Here is a 21,604-nt window from a genome sequence, read left to right as displayed (position 1 = left end):
GAGAATCCAACATCATAATGGTAATCCAACATCATAATGGTAATCCAACATCATAATGGTAATCCAACATCATAATGGTAATCCAACATCATAATGGCTGCTTCCAGTCTCAGTCATAAAGCTGCCTTATGGCTTCACATATACTGTACATTATACTGTACATTTTGCTTGAGAAATCGTTTCCCATCACAGATAAACGGAGAATTAGGCTCAACATGTTGTCATGGTCACGTCCTGAGCCCCTCCGTTTGTCCATGATTTCCCTCTGTCTCTCCCAAGTCCTGCTCCTCTGACTCTGATTGCCCTGAGTGCCATCACCTGTGGGGACCAGCTGAGCCAGGTTGGGTGATGAGCTCCAGTGACTATTTAGGCCCAGGCCACACCACTCTGGATCTTTTGCAAAACGGATATTTTCGTCCTCCGTTTTAGAAAAAATCCCTGGCCATACGACAGAGATATCTGAGTCCACACCCAAACGCAGAAACGCATTGAACACAGGATAAAATCACTGCAGTAGCAGGTTTCAATTGTAGGCTATATTATATTTGAATTTATATTTACACTTATGAGGTGCCAATCATATTTTTTAATGAAGGAATAAGTACCGCATTTTAAAAGCCACCTAAATTGTGAGTGGAAGTATATGTTTCTTTCATTGTCTGTCAGCATGTGACACTATGTGCGTAAATCTCCAGATCCCGACTCTCGACTTTTCTCTCCATATAATTAAAAAATGATAGACACTTTACCATTTCTCTGGCGACTTGGCAAGTTCTGCACATAAATTAATAGCAGAGTCAGACAGAAGTGTCCACAACCAGTTGTGAGCTTGTAGAGTGGCTATATTTTCGAGCTGTATAATAAATGGCACCGTGGCACGTTATAATGTAGGCTAATACAAGTTCACGCGCACATTGTCAGAATGTAGGCACAGTGACATGCAGTCAATGGTGCGCCCTTAATTACCTAAACATGAGAGAGATGTGCCATATAGCCTATGCGCACGCACGATGCGATTCCATTCACACCTCTCTCTCCTAGCATGACCATGACCATGAAATGGAGCGCAAAATACAGCACGATATAGTTTCACATGCGGCTATGCACACACCACGCATAGACGTGTTGGTGTAGGCTACTGCAAAATGGCATTTGGCCTGGGTCCTTATTGGTAGGTTAATATCCACAGTTTATCTGTAGCGGTCCGCAGTCGTTTGACCACCAAAATTTGGTGGTCAAATGCGGAAGTAGACGTTCTGAGACGGTCCTTCCGGGTGCTTCAAAAAACGCCACTGAGCAACTTCCACGGACATGAATAACGGAGGGGGCGGAGCTTCGCGCCAGATCAGTCTCTATCCTTCTTTATACTCTATGGTTTGTTCAGTGCTGGATCTTAAGTTAGTGTCAGGTTTTATGTTCAGTGTACGTAACGTACAATCTGGCAACACCGGTTGTTACACTGCTGTGTATAACAGCTGGAGACGAGAGGTAGGTGTTGCCAGATTGTGTGAGAGAAATAAGCAATCAGGTCTATGAAAAGAAGCCAAGCCCCAAGTCGCTTATAACAAGCGGACATGGCAACAACGGAGAAATCCATGAAGAGCTCTCGTTTTTAACAGGAGATTTAAGACGTTTCTAACTCGTGTCATCATGTCAACGTCGCAACACAAATAATACAAACTATGAAAAACTATGGCATCACATTATCAAATGAAATAGTGTTGTATAAAGTACTGAACTTTATTCCTACAAAATCACGACCGTACGTTCACAGTGAATGAGTTTCTGCCGACCGGAAGCGTTCCGGTGGCCCAAGCTGAACGCGGAAGTGCTGCATAGAGCCTATTGCCATCAAAGGCGTATGAAGAAATGGCACCCTTTTCACATATTATAGCGCCACCAGGAGGCCACAACCTGACCTGCCCTGGTGGAGACCTGTGCCCCGAGGGGCACTTTTTCTAGTTTTACACTCGGTTTGCATGCTTGACGCGTCGTGAGCTTGTAGATCGTCTATATTCAGCAAGTGTAAAATCAGTCATTACGACGGCATCAAGGCCCACCAAAATACATTTTAGTCAACTAAATCAACTGTTGATTTAGTCGACTAAAACCGTATGATATTTAGTCGATTAAAACTAGACTAACACTAAAGCATTCCAGGTGACTGAAACTAAATGAAAACTATTCAAGTCACTCTGTCTAAAACTACAATTTGCTGTCCTCACCATATTCTCACACTCTGGATGCATGATGTGGCCAGTGTTGATTTTGACAGTGACATTTTTATCTGAGTTTATAGTCATGGTGTCTGAATAACATTTACTTTCATTTATCTGAGTTTATAGTCATGGTGTAGTCATGGTGAGTTTATAGTCATGGGCCCTCATTTATCAATCGAGTGTAAAATCTGGCCCAAATTCGAGTGTAGGATTCGTAGTACACCCACGTCGGGTCGGCATTTACAAAGTGATCGCAGACAGCTGTTTCTTCCTTAATTTCGTTCGGACGTTTATAAATGTGACGGCTGAAATCTATCTGGCACGCCCTATGAAATCAAGCCTCGCCCTCGTTTTTGCGACATGAACAACTGCAGTACGACCTTGGAAACCATAGTTACATGACGAAAAAAGTCAATAAAAAAGTCACCCCCACTCTCATACACACACAGACGCACGCACGCACACGCAACTTGCAAGTCCAACTGGTTTGTTGTCGCCTATCTTAAATAAATAAAGAACGAACACCTGTATGAATTAAATAAAGCTGTAGCTGTAAAGTACCCTGTCTGTTTCTCCTCTCGCCTCGCTTGCCTTGCTGCCCCCCCCGCACACACACACACACACACACACACACGCACATACGGGCCGTGGCCCAGTCAGTTTAGAGCTGGCCCAACTGAGCCTTGTGCATGCAACTTTCTTGTTAGTAAACCACAGCATGCAAGCCGCCTTTGTTTTAAAATGGTTCCCCAAACCGTTCACAGTTCACACTTCTCTATCGGCCGTGGATGCGCCCCCCCCCCCATGCTAATTTGCCCAGTCAATCATTTGATCCGCGCTACGCGCCTGCCGTGTGTTGTTAGTTGTAGCCTATATTAAATTATTAAAGTATTTATTCATTTAATATAGCCTACAACAATATATTACTGAACGAAAATCTGAACCTGCATGTGAACAATGAATTAAATAACAAATAGGCGCACACACACGCTGCTGTTTTCCTCCTCTCCTGTCCTGTCTGTCTCTATCACTGTGGTCCGTTCATGACACCGCGACCATGCACGTTCATGACAATCTATTTAGATTACCTCGCTAGTCGCAGTAGTCAACTGACAATTATATAAATGTGCAGCCTAAACCAGCCTCATGTGGCACACTTGCACTGGTGGGCTGGCAGCCTGGCTGGGTGGTTTAGCCTATACCTAACTCCGATGCGGTCAGCGGTCCCCAATTTTGCGCTGGCACGCCGGCACGGCACATTTTGGCATTCGAGCGACGCGTCGGGTTTATTAAACGAGGAGGAGATTGCACATAGGCTACTGTAACTCCAGAAAGACATCGGCCTGCTGTAGATTCGGCTACAGTAGGCTACCCATGTTGGGACTCTCCGCAGCTGCAGCGCTGCACTATAGCCTACTCTCCAACGTCCCGTCATGGAAATATCCTCAGCCCAAATCCTCGCATGTATGCGCTCATCATGCAAAACACTGTTTAAATGGCTTACGCATCTAACTTGCAACATTGTTTTTAAATGCGCGATTTTAATTGCTTGCTTGTAAAGTTGGAAATCTCCTACTAATTTCATATGACACAAAGACACATCGTTGATGTATTCCTTAACTTTTTTTTCTTTTTTACATTTAGCCCATATACATACAGTTTTATATAAACATTTTAGGAGTGAATACATATGTTTCGATGCCTGTGACAGCCTCTCAGCTGGTCAAACAATGCTGCTCCGCTGTTCTACGACAGAAAAACAGGTGAGGACAAAGCGTACGACAGCTCCCGACCAGACGTGGTTTTTGTCTTGGCTCAAGTTCAAAATCAAACGTTGGCGCAAATGGTAAATGCCGAAAATTGCGGTAATTTCGGCGTACACCCATATTTTGGCGTACGCACGGTTGATAAATGAGGGCCATGGTGTCTGAATAACATTGACTTTCATTTGAGTCATTACTAGTCAACTGAAATGTTTTGGTGTACTTTAGTTTTAGTCAACAAAATCTAATCTACGGTTGATTTTATTTTTATTAAAAAAAATTCCACCAAAATACAATCTTGGCCCTTGATTGAGTCATAATGGCTGATTTTACACTTGGTTGCATGCTGAAAATATAGGCGCTGTGAGATTTTCAGAGTGCACACCTGCATGAGCGCAACCAAACAAAACAATTATTGTCTTTTAGTTCGTTCGTTCTCTTCACCACTAGTCCCTCCCTATCATATGAGTCTAGTCTTTATCTGTTCACAAAATTGTCAATATATTTAGTCTTAGTTTAGTCATCGTATAGCTTCGTTTTTAATTCGTTTTTATTTCGTTTTCGTCAGTGAAAAAAGGTAGTTGACGAGCATTTTTCTTCCTAGTTTTAGTCAACGAAATCCACAGTGTCTGACTGGCTGTCTGTCGCCTGATTCAGGTTGGTTGCGCGTTGTCGCAGCCAAACGGTCCAGGGTGAGCTTGTAGATCTGCTATCATGCACGACACCTCCAGCGCACGACACATCCGCCTTTAAGTTTTCTAATTCAGGATGAACAGGGGAAACAGAGAGGGAAAACGGAGAGGTTCGGAGCTATACAGGCGATGTGAAATGAAATCTGAAAGTCTGGCGGAGGCCAGGCTGGCTGCGTGCGGGGCTTTTGGGCTGAAGCATCTGTGTGAAATACGGCTCGGAGCGCGGAGTTATGGTGTTGGAATGTCAAGTGGTTGTGTGTGTGTGTGTTTGTGTGTGTGTGTGTGTGTGTGTGTGTGTGTGTGTGCGTGTGTGCGTGCGTGCGTGCGTGCGTGCGTGCGTGCGTGCGTGCGTGCGTGCGTGCGTGCGTGCGTGCGTGCGTGCGTGCGTGTGTGCGTGCGCTGGCTGTGTGGCTGCTTCTATGCCTGCGGTCTAGTACGTCCTTGTCTGTTTATGTGCGTAATGCGTTTATGTGCCCGTCTGTGTTTATGGGTACGTGTCTCTCCAGGGTGGTCAGTGTGGGAGTAGTGCATTGTGGGAAGCCCCTGACAAGGACAGATTGTGACGGGGGGAGAGAGGGGAGGGAGGGAGGGAGGGGGAGGGAGGCGGCTGGCTGCCGTGCTGGAATAGACCCCAGACAAATGAGCTCCCGCTCCAGCCTCTGCTGATGGACTTCCCAAGAGCAGTCTGCCTCAACACAAACAGCCAGGGATAAGTTCAGCCATAATGCAGCTCAACTGTACTTCTGTCTCAGGGAGCCGTCGGTGAAAATGGATTCCCTCGGGAAGAGGTTTTATACGTTATTTATTTGGGCCCCTAATGCTTTGTTTGTGTTGGATTAGAAGACGGTCCCTGAGTATGTAAAGGAACGTCGTGGTTATGAAATCTATACATTCCCATGGGTGTCCTTCTGCGACGCTTCGGGACATGCTTGTCACTGAGCTGTTTTTAGCCCCCCCCCCCCCCCCCCCTGATAGTATCTATAGCGGAAATGTTAACTGTTTGGTTTTGTTTGCCCTCGACAGACAAATGAGTTGGTACCAGTTGTGCGGTGGCGGTGGTTCAGGGGTAGAGTGGCTGGATGGTAACCTCAAGGTTGCCAGTTCGAACCCTGTGGGCTCCCCCAGAGTTAGTGTCGAAGTGTCCTTGAGCAAGACTCTGAACCCCTAATTGCTCCCGATGTGCTGGTTGGTGCCTTGTGTGGTTTCCGCTGCCATCGGTGTGTGAATGTGTGTGTGAATGGGTGAATGTAATGCACAATCTATGTAAAGGTGTGTGAATGTGTGTGTGAATGGGTGAATGTAATGCACAATCTATGTAAAGGTGTGTGAATGTGTGTGTGAATGGGTGAATGTAATGCACAGTCTATGTAAAGGTGTGTGAATGTGTGGGTGAATGTAATGCACAATCTATGTAAAGCGCCTTGGATATGCTATATAAATGCACCATTTAACCTGCTGTTGCTGTCTCTTTCTCACCCACACCCTCATGCACATCACCGCCACACATGTTGTACATTCGGAGTGTATCTGCTTAACCCATTTAGATCTGAGGACGATTCCACAAAATAATGTCTTCTAAATCCCGACAAGTTTTCTGTAAAACCTACGTTTCTATGACAGTGGTGCTCAAAGTTTTTCATGTCAAGGACCCCAAAAACTGGGCCACCGACCCCCATCTGAAAATATGTTGTTCCAGGGACCCTCCCAGAAGCAAAGCGTTGAGTTAAAAAACGTTCACTCTGAAAGAATATATATTTAATGATTTGCGCCACATTTTCACGATTAAAAAAAACATGCAGATCTACAAGATCATAACGTGGCACTCGGTGCCGTGCTATGAGCTTGTAGATCTGCTATTTTTCACTCGCGTCATGAATGGGTTAAGTGCATGTCAGTTCTGGGCAGTAACTAGTAATATATTACTGTAATATTATTACTTTTCCCAGTAACGAGTAGACAAATTACTCGGACAAAACAGTAATATTATACCTATTTACTTTGTAAAAACAAAATTGCATATTTTACATTTTTTGTTTTGGTTTTGTTGGCTGTTGGCTTGAAAACATTTATTTTAAAAGGTCGAGAGAGATTTGCTGCTTTATTTGATAGTCTTTGTTCTTCTTCTTACTATTATTATTATTGATAGCCTTTGTTCTTCTTCTTACTATTATTATTATTGATAGCCTTTGTTCTTCTTCTTACTATTATTATTATTGATAGCCTTTGTGGCTGATGAGAGTCTTCTTACTATTATTATTATTGATAGCCTTTGTGGCTGATGAGAGTCTTCTTCTTACTATTATTATTATTGATAGCCTTTGTGGCTGATGAGAGTCTTCTTACTATTATTATTATTGATAGCCTTTGTGGCTGATGAGAGTCTTCTTCTTACTATTATTATTATTGATAGCCTTTGTGGCTGATGAGAGTCTTCTTCTTACTATTATTATTATTGATAGCCTTTGTGGCTGATGAGAGTCTTCTTACTATTATTATTATTGATAGCCTTTGTGGCTGATGAGAGTCTTCTTCTTACTATTATTATTATTGATAGCCTTTGTGGCTGATGAGAGTCTTCTTCTTACTATTATTATTATTGATAGCCTTTGTGGCTGATGAGAGTCTTCTTCTTACTATTATTATTATTGATAGCCTTTGTGGCTGATGAGAGTCTTCTTCTTACTATTATTATTATTGATAGCCTTTGTGGCTGATGAGTCTTCTTACTATTATTATTATTGATAGCCTTTGTGGCTGATGAGAGTCTTCTTCTTACTATTAGTATTATTGATAGCCTTTGTGGCTGATGAGAGTCTTCTTCTTACTATTAGTATTATTGATAGCCTTTGTGGCTGATGAGAGTCTTCTTCTTTAATCTTACTATTATTATTATTGATAGCCTTTGTTGGCTGATGAGAGTCTTCTTCTTACTATTATTATTCAAAACAATTAGATTCCGTTCTGAAAGAAGCCGACTAAACAGATTGTGTTGTTGTACATCCGTTTTTTTCTGGGTGGGGGGCGCAAAAGTTATATGTAATATGATATAATATGTAATATATTAGTCTTGATTCCAAGTAATAAGTAATATAATAATGTACATTTTTCTAAGGAGTAATAAGTAACATATTACTCTCCTACAGTAAGTAATATGTGACTAAATTTGACTGAGGGACTGCCATTGTATGTTTTTGAATTTTCGTTTTTTCATGTCATGTGAAAGCAGGGAATCATAGCTTCAAATAGACATATTGGTTGTTCAGTTTGACCCACCAGTTTTGGAGATATGGCTTATAGAGTAATGTCTTGCAGAGAAACAGCGAGTTGAGAAAACAGGCTTGAAAGGTTCACTTCTGTGGACTCTAACATTACACCTAGCTACATGTTTAAGCATTTATTTCATATTTACATGTCTTCTGTGGTCTCTAACATTACACCTAGCTACATGTTTAAGCATTTATTTCATATTTACATGTCTTCTGTGGTCTCTAACATTACACCTAGCTACATGTTTAGGCATTTATTTCATATTTACATGTCGATTTCAGCTCTGACACTTATTTCAGACATGCTCTAGTATGTGAGTCTGCCTGTGCTGAAATCTGAAAAGAAAAAAAAAAAGTTTTCTTCTCTGGTGAAAAGCTGGAATTTGCGTCACATATTGCCCAACACTGGTTCTGAGACAACATAACGAAGGAGAATGACATGATGCACATCCCAGACACGAACCGACGAACCGTACAGAATATGGAATATAACCAGAAGGCAAACACTGCTGATGGCTGCCATGCCACCCCCCCCCCCCCCCCCCCCCCCCCGGTGGCTGCCATGCTGTAGTTCATTGCATCACACGGGGTTGAGGACACGAGTCACCAGCCTTGTTTTGTGATGCAATAAAGCATCTGTCGCCTTGGAGCCCTCAAAGTGTGCGAGTGTTCCTTTATTTGTCCTTCTGAGACAACAGACAGACGGCGCCATTCATGCCCTTTTAGACCAAACCTTTTCATGTCAAGGACCCCCAATTAGCCTGAGGACCCCCCATTTGAAAGGACATGCCAAGGACCCCCATAAGAGAAGATCTTGACAGCTCTAGGGCCCCCCGGTTTGACCTGAATTAGGCTACGGCCCCCCTATATTTAATGGCATTTCTATCTCTGGGACCCCCAATACATATTGTAAAATCAAACTTAATTTAACATTTCTGCATTTTCAAAGGCAAAGCCTTAACCACATTAAGCCTAACATCCCAATACTGGCAATGTCATAATAGGCGAACATTTAGCAAAAATAGCCAATTTATAAACTCACAGCAGGCCATGTTTCGACCTGCTGTGAGCTTGTAGATGCAGAGAGTGTACAGAACTGTACAGAACTCTCAGAGTTACAGACTCATAAGGGTCCATTTGGTTCCTATAACTATAATTTAGCTGGGGACCCCCTGGAACTCCCTCAAGGGTCCCCGGACCCCACTTTGGGAACCACTGCTTTTAGACAGCGTATTCTGTCGCACTCTCAACATCCTAGCTGGTGTTACTGTTAAGCATTGCTCGCAAAATGTGGAAAACAAGAGGTGCTCTAGTTCTGTGAACTGCATCTAGTTCTGACAGGTGCACACTGTAGTAATCACTGTAGTTCTGACAGGTGCACACTGTAGTAATCACTGCTGTGGCCTCTGTGTGGTACAGTATGGTGATAAGGAGCCGACGTGTTGTGTGACGAACGTCTATAAGCTGCCGTTCCCAACATAAAGCTGTTTCAGCCCCGTGGAGGAACCAGGCCAACAGGACGTGGATGTCACATAGGAAGTTAAGAGGCTGATGTAATCTCTCCTGACAGACATTATTACCACTGGGCATACATACATACATACATACCACAGAGTCTTGTATTCTAAGATAACACTTTTTGCAACTGGTTTAATGTACCGTGATCACTGCCGATGTTGGAGACTTCCTGTAATTTCGGCCTTTTTGACTCTATCACCCCCAGGGGAGACGGAAAGCGCAAGTGAACTGACATTTTCTCAGTTTCTTTGAGAGAAGAAGAAGAAAAAAAAGAAGCCTGCAGCAATAAAGTTCAAATGAATGACTTAAACCCTCTGTAGTTCTTTGAGCGGCGTCCCCCAGGGCATATACTTGGGTCCCTATACTTTTTGCCCTCTACACTAAGGGCCCTATCTTGGGCGCGCCTTATCCCTAAACTTTCTTTGCCATAGTTTATTATCTTGAAAAAACATTTTTAAAATAGTTCAACTAGCCGACATACATCGACATGTAAGGGCTGGTGCAAGATATAGCCTCTTCAAGCATCTCTTCAAGACAATAGCCGATCTACAAGCTCACAGCAGGTCGAAACATGGCCCGTTGTGAGCTTGTAGATTGGCTATTTTCGCTATAAATGTTCGCCTATTATCTGACATTGCCAGTATTGGGATGTTAGGCTTAATGTGGTTATAAGGCTTTGTCTGAAGGAGAACTTTGAAAATGCAGAAATGTGTGTAATGTCTGTGACGACAATAAAACGTCCTTATACTGTAGGTTTTTCAGGGACAGATATTACTTTATTCTTTACTGTACGAATGTGAATCTGTGTGAACGGCACCGTGCCCTGGTGGCTCGAGACATTCTGGTCAGTTATTAGTGTAGATTTTCATTACATTCCCATTTGGACAATGTGGTGTATTATGAATCATAATATATGCATAACTACATGGTTAGTCACAATTGTACATTAAGGTTATAATCCACAGACCTGTTTAAGGATAGATTCCACACAATGAATGGAGAATTTTACATCATAGTGTCTGAGCAAGTACGCATATAGTGTCTATTCTATGTCATGATGGTGTATGATGATAAGAGCGCCCCTCATTTCTCAGGGGTGTGATTTTGTCGTCTAAAGGGCCTTGAAGCGAGGAACGCAGGCGTTGTTGCCTGGATCAACACAGGTCTCCTCCAGGTCTGTTGAAGAGGGTCTGGGTCAACACAGGTCTCCTCCAGGTCTGTTGAAGAGGGTCTGGGTCAACACAGATCTGTTGAAGAGGGGCGCAACAACGCAAGCGTAAAAAAAAACCTAAACAGATTCACGGGACCGCGCTCACGTAAATACGCTTGCGTTGTCGCACCGCGACTTCTCCGAGCAAAATCGCAGGTCTCATTGAAAATGAACTATAGGTGCGTTTTATTGCTCCCCGTTTGCAAAGCTTAAAGAGGATTTGACCGTAGTTTGCACTCTATCTCACTTAACCCCTACGTTCCCTTCCCTCCCACTCTATCTCACTTAACCCCTACATTCCCTTCCTCTGCCGTCCCAGTGGCCCTCGGTGGCCTTTACAATACAACGTAAGACTTAGTTTAAATCCTTCATTTAAACTAAACATTGTGCACATTGTGTATGATATAACAGACAAGATATCATCTTGGTTATAGTTGAGCCTCTGGCAGTAAAGGGTTCATAAACATATCATCTTGGTTATAGTAGAGCCTCTGGCAGTAAAGGGTTCATAAACATATCATCTTGGTTATAGTTGAGCCTCTGGCAGTAAATGGTTCATAAACATATCATCTTGGTTATAGTAGAGCCTCTGGCAGTAAAGGGTTCATAAACATATCATCTTGGTTATAGTAGAGCCTCTGGCAGTAAAGGGTTCATAAACATATCATCTTGGTTATAGTTGAGCCTCTGGCAGTAAAGGGTTCATAAACATATCATCTTGGTTATAGTTGAGCCTCTGGCAGTAAGAGTTCATAAACATATCATGACCTTGTTGTGGCTGCTGACTGTGCATCCAATAATATAATTACCCCTCTGTGCTAGACAGCAGCTCTATGGCTTATTTCCCTTCGGAGTGTTTTGTGCAGCTCTCTTATTAACCCCTTCAGGACGGGGAAAGGCTGTCTCTTTCTGTGTGTACACTCCTTGAGAGGAGGGGGGGAGCCTCCTATCAAATACCTTAATGTCTCTCTTTCTGTGTATAAACTCCTTGAGAGGAGGGGGGGAGCCTCCTATCAAATACCTTAATGTCTCTCTTTCTGTGTATAAACTCCTTGAGAGGAGGGGGGGAGCCTCCTATCAAATACCTTAATGTCTCTCTTTCTGTGTATAAACTCCTTGAGAGGAGGGGGGGAGCCTCCTATCAAATACCTTAATGTCTCTCTTTCTGTGTATAAACTCCTTGAGAGGAGGGGGGGGAGCCTCCTATCAAATACCTTAATGTCTCTCTTTCTGTGTATACACTCCTTGAGAGGAGGGGGGGAGCCTCCTATCAAATACCTTAATGTCTCTCTTTCTGTGTATAAACTCCTTGAGAGGAGGGGGGGAGCCTCCTATCAAATACCTTAATGTCTCTCTTTCTGTGTATAAACTCCTTGAGAGGAGGGGGGGAGCCTCCTATCAAATACCTTAATGTCTCTCTTTCTGTGTATAAACTCCTTGAGAGGAGGGGGGGAGCCTCCTATCAAATACCTTAATGTCTCTCTTTCTGTGTATAAACTCCTTGAGAGGAGGGGGGGAGCCTCCTATCAAATACCTTAATGTCTCTCTTTCTGTGTATAAACTCCTTGAGAGGAGGGGGGGAGCCTCCTATCAAATACCTTAATGTCTCTCTTTCTGTGTATAAACTCCTTGAGAGGAGGGGGGGGAGCCTCCTATCAAATACCTTAATGTCTCTCTTTCTGTGTATAAACTCCTTGAGAGGAGGGGGGGGAGCCTTCTATCAAATACCTTAATGTCTCTCTTTCTGTGTATAAACTCCTTGAGAGGAGGGGGGGGAGCCTCCTATCAAATACCTTATAAGGTTTTAAGGTGATGTTCTTCCCCTCTTTTGCACTAGGTATGTTGGTGTGTGGTATTTAAATGTTGTACGGGTCACTGTGTACCTTTGTTGTCTTGTATTGTATCTGTATCTGTATGCTGCAGGGCGGGTCCTTGGGGTCCAAGACAAATTTATCCCTCGGGAGACAAAACAAATAAACCTTGACCTTACCTTATTGGCTCTCTTGAAAAGTTAATTGGTTTGATGACTGTTGTAGCAGCAAATGTGACCAGATTTGACTGAGAGCCTGCCATCGCACAACCTCCAGCTTTTCACCAGAAGAGAAAAAAAGTGTTTTTGTTTTCTCATTCAAAATGAGTTAATAGCACAGGCAGACTCTTCACATACTAGAGCATGTCTGAAATAAGCGTCAGAGCTGAAATGTATATATGAAATAAATGCTTAAACATGTAGCTATAGGTGTAATGTTAGAGACCACAGAAGTGAACCTTTCAAGCCTGTTTTCTCAACTCACTGTTTCTCTGCAAGACATTACTCTATAAGCCATATCTCCAAAACCGGTAGGTCAAACTGAACAACCAATATGTCAATTATGAAGCTATGATTCCCTGCTTTCATATGACATGAAATGATGACAGTCCCTCAGACAAATGTGGTCACAAATGAGCAGTTTGTGAATCAGTATTCTGTGTGTGATAATAAGATCATAGGTGAAGGTATGTCCTGGCAGCTTTGATCAATAGCTACACACGGGTTCTCACAAGATAAACGATACAATGTATACAACATATTGTCTTCCAACGCAATCAGATAATTGCAGGAAGGCGAAGGGCAATAGCGGAGAGGAAGGGCGGAGGGGGAGTGTTCTATATTCCAAAATGTTTCCCCAGTGGGAACGTTTTTCTTTAAGAGGCTATTTAGAAGAGAAATGGGTGGGAAATGACCGAAGTAAATGTCTTTGTGTTTCCCTTTAAAATGTTGAAATGAAAAAACAAAAACTAGATATCTCAAGTCCCAGTGTTTTAGCCTCCTCTTAAATACAATTAGATTCATTCAGATTGAAGATTCAAGACTTTATTGCCATGTCAACAGAGTTGATTGGAATTTGTTTCAGTGCACTAAAAACATACAAAAAGACACAATATTCAGACAGAAGAACAAGATACAAAAATACAAACATCATATGAGGGGGGCCAATAAATAAGGAGAATGCAAAACTTTACAATTCATGTTGAATAAATAAATAGCAATTCATCGCACTTTTATTTTATTACAAAGCAGCTTCACGCTGTAAAGTGTGAGAGAAGAGAGGGTCAGCATTCAGGAGGCGAACAGCCTCGGGATAAGGGCTGTTCTTAAAGGGGAGGTGTTGCACTTTAGAGACAGTCTCTTACCTGAGGATAAGTGCTGTTCTTAAAGGGGAGGTGTTGCACTTTAGAGACAGTCTCTTACCTGAGGATAAGGGCTGTTCTTAAAGGGGAGGTGTTGCACTTTAGAGACAGTCTCTTACCTGAGGATAAGTGCTGTTCTTAAAGCGGGAGGTGTTGCACTTTAGAGACCGTCTCTTACCTGAGGATAAGTGCTGTTCTTAAAGCAGGAGGTGTTGCACTTTAGAGACAGTCTCTTACCTGAGGATAAGTGCTGTTCTTAAAGCAGGAGGTGTTGCACTTTAGAGACAGTCTCTTACCTGAGGATAAGTGCTGTTCTTAAAGGGGAGGTGTTGCACTTTAGAGACAGTCTCTTACCTGAGGATAAGTGCTGTTCTTAAAGGGGAGGTGTTGCCCTTTAGAGACAGTCTCTTACCTGAGGATAAGTGCTGTTCTTAAAGCAGGTGTTGCACTTTAGAGACAGTCTCTTACCTGAGGATAAGTGCTGTTCTTAAAGGGGAGGTGTTGCACTTTAGAGACAGTCTCTTACCTGAGGATAAGTGCTGTTCTTAAAGGGGAGGTGTTGCACTTTAGAGACAGTCTCTTACCTGAGGATAAGGGCTGTTCTTAAAGGGGAGGTGTTGCACTTTAGAGACAGTCTCTTACCTGAGGATAAGGGCTGTTCTTAAAGCGGGAGGTGTTGCACTTTAGAGACAGTCTCTTACCTGAGGATAAGTGCTGTTCTTAAAGCAGGTGTTGCACTTTAGAGACAGTCTCTTACCTGAGGATAAGTGCTGTTCTTAAAGGGGAGGTGTTGCACTTTAGAGACAGTCTCTTACCTGAGGATAAGTGCTGTTCTTAAAGGGGAGGTGTTGCACTTTAGAGACAGTCTCTTACCTGAGGATAAGGGCTGTTCTTAAAGGGGAGGTGTTGCACTTTAGAGACAGTCTCTTACCTGAGGATAAGTGCTGTTCTTAAAGCAGGTGTTGCACTTTAGAGACAGTCTCTTACCTGAGGATAAGTGCTGTTCTTAAAGGGGAGGTGTTGCACTTTAGAGACAGTCTCTTACCTGAGGATAAGTGCTGTTCTTAAAGGGGAGGTGTTGCACTTTAGAGACAGTCTCTTACCTGAGGATAAGTGCTGTTCTTAAAGCGGGAGGTGTTGCACTTTAGAGACAGTCTCTTACCTGAGGATAAGTGCTGTTCTTAAAGGGGAGGTGTTGCACTTTAGAGACAGTCTCTTACCTGAGGATAAGTGCTGTTCTTAAAGGGGAGGTGTTGCACTTTAGAGACAGTCTCTTACCTGAGGATAAGTGCTGTTCTTAAAGCAGGTGTTGCACTTTAGAGACAGTCTCTTACCTGAGGATAAGTGCTGTTCTTAAAGGGGAGGTGTTGCACTTTAGAGACAGTCTCTTACCTGAGGATAAGTGCTGTTCTTAAAGGGGAGGTGTTGCACTTTAGAGACAGTCTCTTACCTGAGGATAAGGGCTGTTCTTAAAGGGGAGGTGTTGCACTTTAGAGACAGTCTCTTACCTGAGGATAAGGGCTGTTCTTAAAGCGGGAGGTGTTGCACTTTAGAGACAGTCTCTTACCTGAGGATAAGTGCTGTTCTTAAAGCAGGTGTTGCACTTTAGAGACAGTCTCTTACCTGAGGATAAGTGCTGTTCTTAAAGGGGAGGTGTTGCACTTTAGAGACAGTCTCTTACCTGAGGATAAGTGCTGTTCTTAAAGGGGAGGTGTTGCACTTTAGAGACAGTCTCTTACCTGAGGATAAGGGCTGTTCTTAAAGGGGAGGTGTTGCACTTTAGAGACAGTCTCTTACCTGAGGATAAGTGCTGTTCTTAAAGCAGGTGTTGCACTTTAGAGACAGTCTCTTACCTGAGGATAAGTGCTGTTCTTAAAGGGGAGGTGTTGCACTTTAGAGACAGTCTCTTACCTGAGGATAAGTGCTGTTCTTAAAGGGGAGGTGTTGCACTTTAGAGACAGTCTCTTACCTGAGGATAAGTGCTGTTCTTAAAGCGGGAGGTGTTGCACTTTAGAGACAGTCTCTTACCTGAGGATAAGTGCTGTTCTTAAAGGGGAGGTGTTGCACTTTAGAGACAGTCTCTTACCTGAGGATAAGTGCTGTTCTTAAAGGGGAGGTGTTGCACTTTAGAGACCGTCTCTTACCTGAGGATAAGGGCTGTTCTTAAAGGGGAGGTGTTGCACTTTAGAGACAGTCTCTTACCTGAGGATAAGTGCTGTTCTTAAAGCAGGAGGTGTTGCACTTTAGAGACAGTCTCTTACCTGAGGATAAGTGCTGTTCTTAAAGCAGGAGGTGTTGCACTTTAGAGACAGTCTCTTACCTGAGGATAAGTGCTGTTCTTAAAGGGGAGGTGTTGCACTTTAGAGACAGTCTCTTACCTGAGGATAAGTGCTGTTCTTAAAGCAGGTGTTGCACTTTAGAGACAGTCTCTTACCTGAGGATAAGTGCTGTTCTTAAAGCAGGTGTTGCACTTTAGAGACAGTCTCTTACCTGAGGATAAGTGCTGTTCTTAAAGCGGGTGTTGCACTTTAGAGACAGTCTCTTACCTGAGGATAAGTGCTGTTCTTAAAGGGGAGGTGTTGCACTTTAGAGACCGCAGGGAAGTATTATGCGTGTCTTAAGTACCAGGTCTTATGACTTAACTTAAGACCTGGAGGCGTGATCAATGCCATTTGCCTATTCTGAGTGGCCAAACAGCATTGACCACGCCTCCAGGTCTTAAGTTAACACTTTAATTGCCCGGAACTATTTAATCCATTACATTCATGCGCCCAGTCGATTTATAAACACGGACGCCTTTTCCGGACGGACCGGCCGGAAGTTCATGATGTTGTGTAGCAGCTAACAATAGCCACAGCACTTTAGAATCGATCGACAACAACGGGAGACAAGAATAAATCTATCGAGACTAGCGACTGGACCGCGGAGCGCCGTCTAACACAGGATCTTTTTTCAGAAAAAGACGGGATGATTTAGATCGCGATTTATGAACGTTTTAAGATTTTCGTTTTCATCAGCTAAACAGAGGAGGGAGTTTTTTGATGACGTCTCAGTCTTGCGCGTCACCGAGGAGAGCCCAGCAGGCGCGCCTGGGCTATACAGCCAGGCGATCTGTTCTCGTATCAATAAACTTCGTCTTTAGGACAATACTTCGACCTGAGCGTCCGGCGTTACTAATAGAAAGGACAAAGAACTTCGTCCTGGGCGATTAATCTGTTAAGTAATAAGACCTGGTACTTAAGACACGCATAATACTGCCCCCAGGGGTGCAAAAAGAGAGCAGGCAGGTTGGGAGGGGTCGGTGATCACCTTCTGTATCCTGTGCTCAGTGCGTGTGGTGTAGATAGAGGAGACGGATGGGAGGTCGAGGCCAAGGGTTTTTGACGCTGTGCGTACCACCCTTTCCAGCTGTTTCCTCTCTAAGCGTTAGAGATAGGACTTTTCTGTTTGGATGGATGGGCTGTCTATGGGAAGTTGCACCTAGTTAGCACCTTGCTGGCAAGATGACAGCCGTGTGCATATCGTCATTCGTCAATGTAAGTGATTCTCAAACAATTTCATGTCAAGGACCCCCAGAATGATGTAATTGGCCGCAGACCCTCATCTGAAAATATGTTGTTCCAGAGACCCCTCCCAGAAGCGAAGATTTGAGTTAAAAAACGCTCAGAAAGAATATATAATCAAAGATTTGCGCCACATTGTTGACTATGGGCTTGTAGATCTGCTATTTGTCAATAGCTAAAGTATAACATAATGCATTAAACCACCAAAAGGGGTTCCCGTCCTGAATGGGTTCACACTCGCTGTGTGGCAGCATTAAGTCGACCGACCACACAAGCGGACTTCAGATACTTGAATATCTTCTTTACAAACATAGCAACAACTCTGGTTAACAAACTGCCCTCCCACTCTGGGCTCTTTGGTGTAGAGCACATTACAACCTTCTACAAAAACCTAGGTGTTTGTAAAGACGATTTTAAACTAGTTATGGTAACAACTGATGAGGTAATTAAGAAACTGAGTGCCCTCCAACCCCACAAGGCCACAGGCCATGACAACATTCCCTCCAAATTTCTCAGAGACTCAGCCATCTCTATAGCTCCAATCATCACCCACATAGTAAACCTCTCCATCAAACAGGGACAGGTCCCCCAAGATTTCAAACTGGCCAAAGTAACCCCCTTGCACAAGAAAGGGAGTAAATTAGACCCCGGCAACTACCGCCCTATTTCTATTCTTAGTTCCATCTCGAAAGTGATGGAAAAAATAGTCTATGAACAGGTTGAAAAGTATCTTGCCACTAATAAATTATTGTACGAGTTCCAATCTGGCTTCAGAACATCCCACTCCACTGACACATGCCTTCTCTATTTGAGCGACCACATCAAACAAGAGGTGGACGCTGGCAAATACTGCGGCATGGTCATGCTGGACCTCCAAAAGGCTTTTGACACCGTGAACCACTCCATACTGGTTAACAAGCTAAAAGCAATTGGTTTCGATAGCACATCAGTGAGCTGGATGCAATCCTACCTGGAGGGGAGAGAACAGATGGTGGAAGTGAACGGAACACTGTCCCCCCCCCTCCCAGTGAGCTGTGGCGTTCCACAAGGAAGCATACTAGGGCCTCTACTGTTCCTAATATATGTAAACGACATGACTTCAGCCTGTGACTGCAACTTGTTCCTGTTCGCAGATGACTCAGCACTGCTGGTCTCGGACAGGGACAGACTGCAGGTTGAAAATGCCCTCAGCTCTGAACTCGGTAGAATCTGCACCTGGCTCGCTGATAACAAACTATCTTTACACCTGGGAAAAACTGAATCCATTCTCTTTGGCTCTATTAGTAATCTCAGCAAGGCAAATGGCTTCTTGGTTAGAGTGGGTGACAATGTTATCACACGTAAAGATGAAATTACCTACCTAGGTTCCATCCTGGAGGCTAATCTTTCCGGTGATAAAATGGCCACCAACGTAATCAAAAAAGTCAACCATAGAACAAGATTCCTCTACAGGATCTCCTCACTGGTCAACAAAAACACCTTGAAGACCTTAACAGGAGCCCTTGTACAGGGTTTCTTTGACTATGCATGCACCTCCTGGTACCACAGCACCTCAAAGGCCCTTAAAACCAGGCTCCAGACTTCCCAAAACAAACTGGTCAGGCTCCTACTTGATCTAGCCCCCCGAACCCACCTCACCCCTGCCCACTTCGACAGGCTGGAATGGCTTAGGGTCGACGACAGAGTACAGCATCTTGCAATGGGTCTGGTCCACAAGATTCGATACACCACCAAGATACCCATGTACCTGTCTAGATACTTCCTTAATGTTAACGAAGTCCACACCCACAACACCAGAGGGAGTGCAACGAACCATGTACAACCCAGATTCCGCACAAACAAGGGACTAAATTCTTTTCGCTCCTATGCCACCAAAATGTGGAACGCCCTACCAACTGTCATTAAGACATGCGAATCCCTTGACTCCTTCAAAACCGCTCTCAAAGGGCACCTACGGATGGCTGCAATTCGAAACTGGCCCCCGTAAAATCTGAATCCCCCCCCCCCGCCCCCCCCCCTTCTTTCCCCTCACTGTATATATTTCTTTTCCCTTTTTACCTCCTTTTTGATGAATTCCTGTTCTGTCTATAGAAGTGTCTATTTGTACGTCTCTAAATGTTTTGATGATTTGAACATGGTGGACCCTGTTGGAAACAAGTGTAATGCTTAATTGGGTCGTCCACTCACAGTTAACAGCCTTTGTATTGAGTTTGTGCTTGAAATGTACTGTAATTCTGCAAACTGTTAATAAATTCTTCAATCAATCAATCAAAGATCAAATTTACCTTTTTTTTTCTCTCCTGCCATTTCATTGTCCACTGTCTTCATTGTCCACTGTCTTCATTGTCCACTGTCTTCATTGTCCACTGTCTTCATTGTCCACTGTCTTCATTGTCCACTGTCTTCATTGTCCACTGTCTTCATTGTCCACTGTCTTCATTGTCCACTGTCTTCCCTCATGGGCTCCATGTCCACTGTCTTCATTGTCCACTGTCTTCCCTCATGGGCTCCATGTCCACTGTCTTCATTGTCCACTGTCTTCATTGTCCACTGTCTTCCCTCATGGGCTCCATGTCCACTGTCTTCATTGTCCACTGTCTTCATTGTCCACTGTCTTCCCTCATGGGCTCCATGTCCACTGTCTTCATTGTCCACTGTCTTCATTGTCCACTGTCTTCCCTCATGGGCTCCATGTGCACTGTCTTCATTGTCCACTGTCTTCCCTCATGGGCTCCATGTCCACTGTCTTCATTGTCCACTGTCTTCCCTCATGGGCTCCATGTGCACGACACACGTTCTGGGAGACCATTGTCTTTTAACCCATGTAGACCGATTCTAGTACGATTCTACAAATGTATTCTAAATCCTGACAGTCTTCTGAAAAAAACATGTTTCTATGTCAGTCGTTCTCAAACATTTTCATGTCAAGGACCCCCAAATATATATGTAATTGACCGCCGACCCCCATCTGAAAATATGTTGTTCCAGTGACCTCCCAGAAGCAAAGATTTGAGTAAAAAACGTTAGAAAATATATTCAAAGATTTGCACTACATTTTCACGATTTTTCAAAAATAGCAGACCTACTAGCTCGTAGCGCGGCACCGAGTGCCGCGCTACGAGCTAGTAGATCAATAGCTAAAGTATAACTAATGCTTCACATCAAAAGGGGTTCCCGTTCAGAATGGGTTAAATATGGACTAAGCTTTGCTTACATAACATTTCACAATCCCACTCACACCTCACAGGCATTAAGGCTGTACCTTAGCCCTTTTGTTAGGACTCGAACTTCGGCAGGAATTTCAGAGCGAACATCCGGACCATTTGTTTCTAATTAATTTAAAAAAGAAATAACCTTTGAGATATCAAACCATATAGCATCCCCTGCTCTTTATCAATCTCTCTCGTCTCTCCCAACACACACACACACACACACACACACCGTCAAGTGGCTCCGCGAAAACAGCTGATCTGCAAGCTCATGTGAGCTTGCTGGCAGGCAGCTAAAACAGCGTATATTGCTCGTTATTTGTCCCACCTGTGTATTCTCAGAAGCTCATTGAAGTGCTTAACAATGATCAGAGTTCCCTGCTTTTTGTGATGTGATGCTAGAGAGCATATGCTAATATATCATGGCTAAGAACGGTTCCCCCTGTCAGCGATCATGCTGGTGTGTGTGTGTGTGTGTGTGTGTGTGTGTGAGAGAGACGCGTCAGACATTCCATTCAATGGAACTCTTTTGTTCTCACAGAACAAGGTGAGAAAGGTCAATCAACTCAGCTGCAGGCCAATCACCAAATTAAGAGATGCACGGAGATGGGAGCAGAACTAGGAGAACTAGGAGATATTTCTTTAAAAAATCATAACTTCTGACAGCAATGCACTAGAAACTTACTTTTTTTTACATGCTCATATCGCATTCTCGCCGAGATATATTTTCGAGTTAATAAAAAAAGGGAAAAAATAATATTTTTTATTTAATAAAAAAAAACAAAAAAACAAAACGAATGGTTCAAGCCCATTAATTAAGATTTGAGTGCCAACCCTAACGAGCGAACATTTGAACCTTGAATGTTTGGGGACAGCCTTAACAGGCATACAGGCAGAAAATCATCTAGGGCTCCATCCTTATCCCTTATCCCTAAACAACTTTTTGCCATTTTTTTACTATTTTGAAAAAACCTTTTAAAATAGTTCAACTAG

General features: G+C 43.5%; 1 protein-coding gene across 1 annotated transcript in view; it reads left to right on the top strand.

Moving 5' to 3' along the window:
* The window catches only part of ntsr1 (neurotensin receptor 1 (high affinity)), a gene marked incomplete at its 3' end in the record, with an annotated part of 192,429 nt that overhangs the window by 145,188 nt on the left and 25,637 nt on the right, over nt 1-21,604 (top strand). The window lies entirely within an intron of this gene.

This window comes from Electrona antarctica, assembly GCF_951216825.1.
Source record: "Electrona antarctica genome assembly, chromosome: 2".
Lineage (NCBI taxonomy): Eukaryota > Metazoa > Chordata > Actinopteri > Myctophiformes > Myctophidae > Electrona > Electrona antarctica.
The sequence above is the reverse complement of the archived record's forward strand: the minus strand, read 5'-3'. Positions and strand labels throughout refer to the sequence as shown.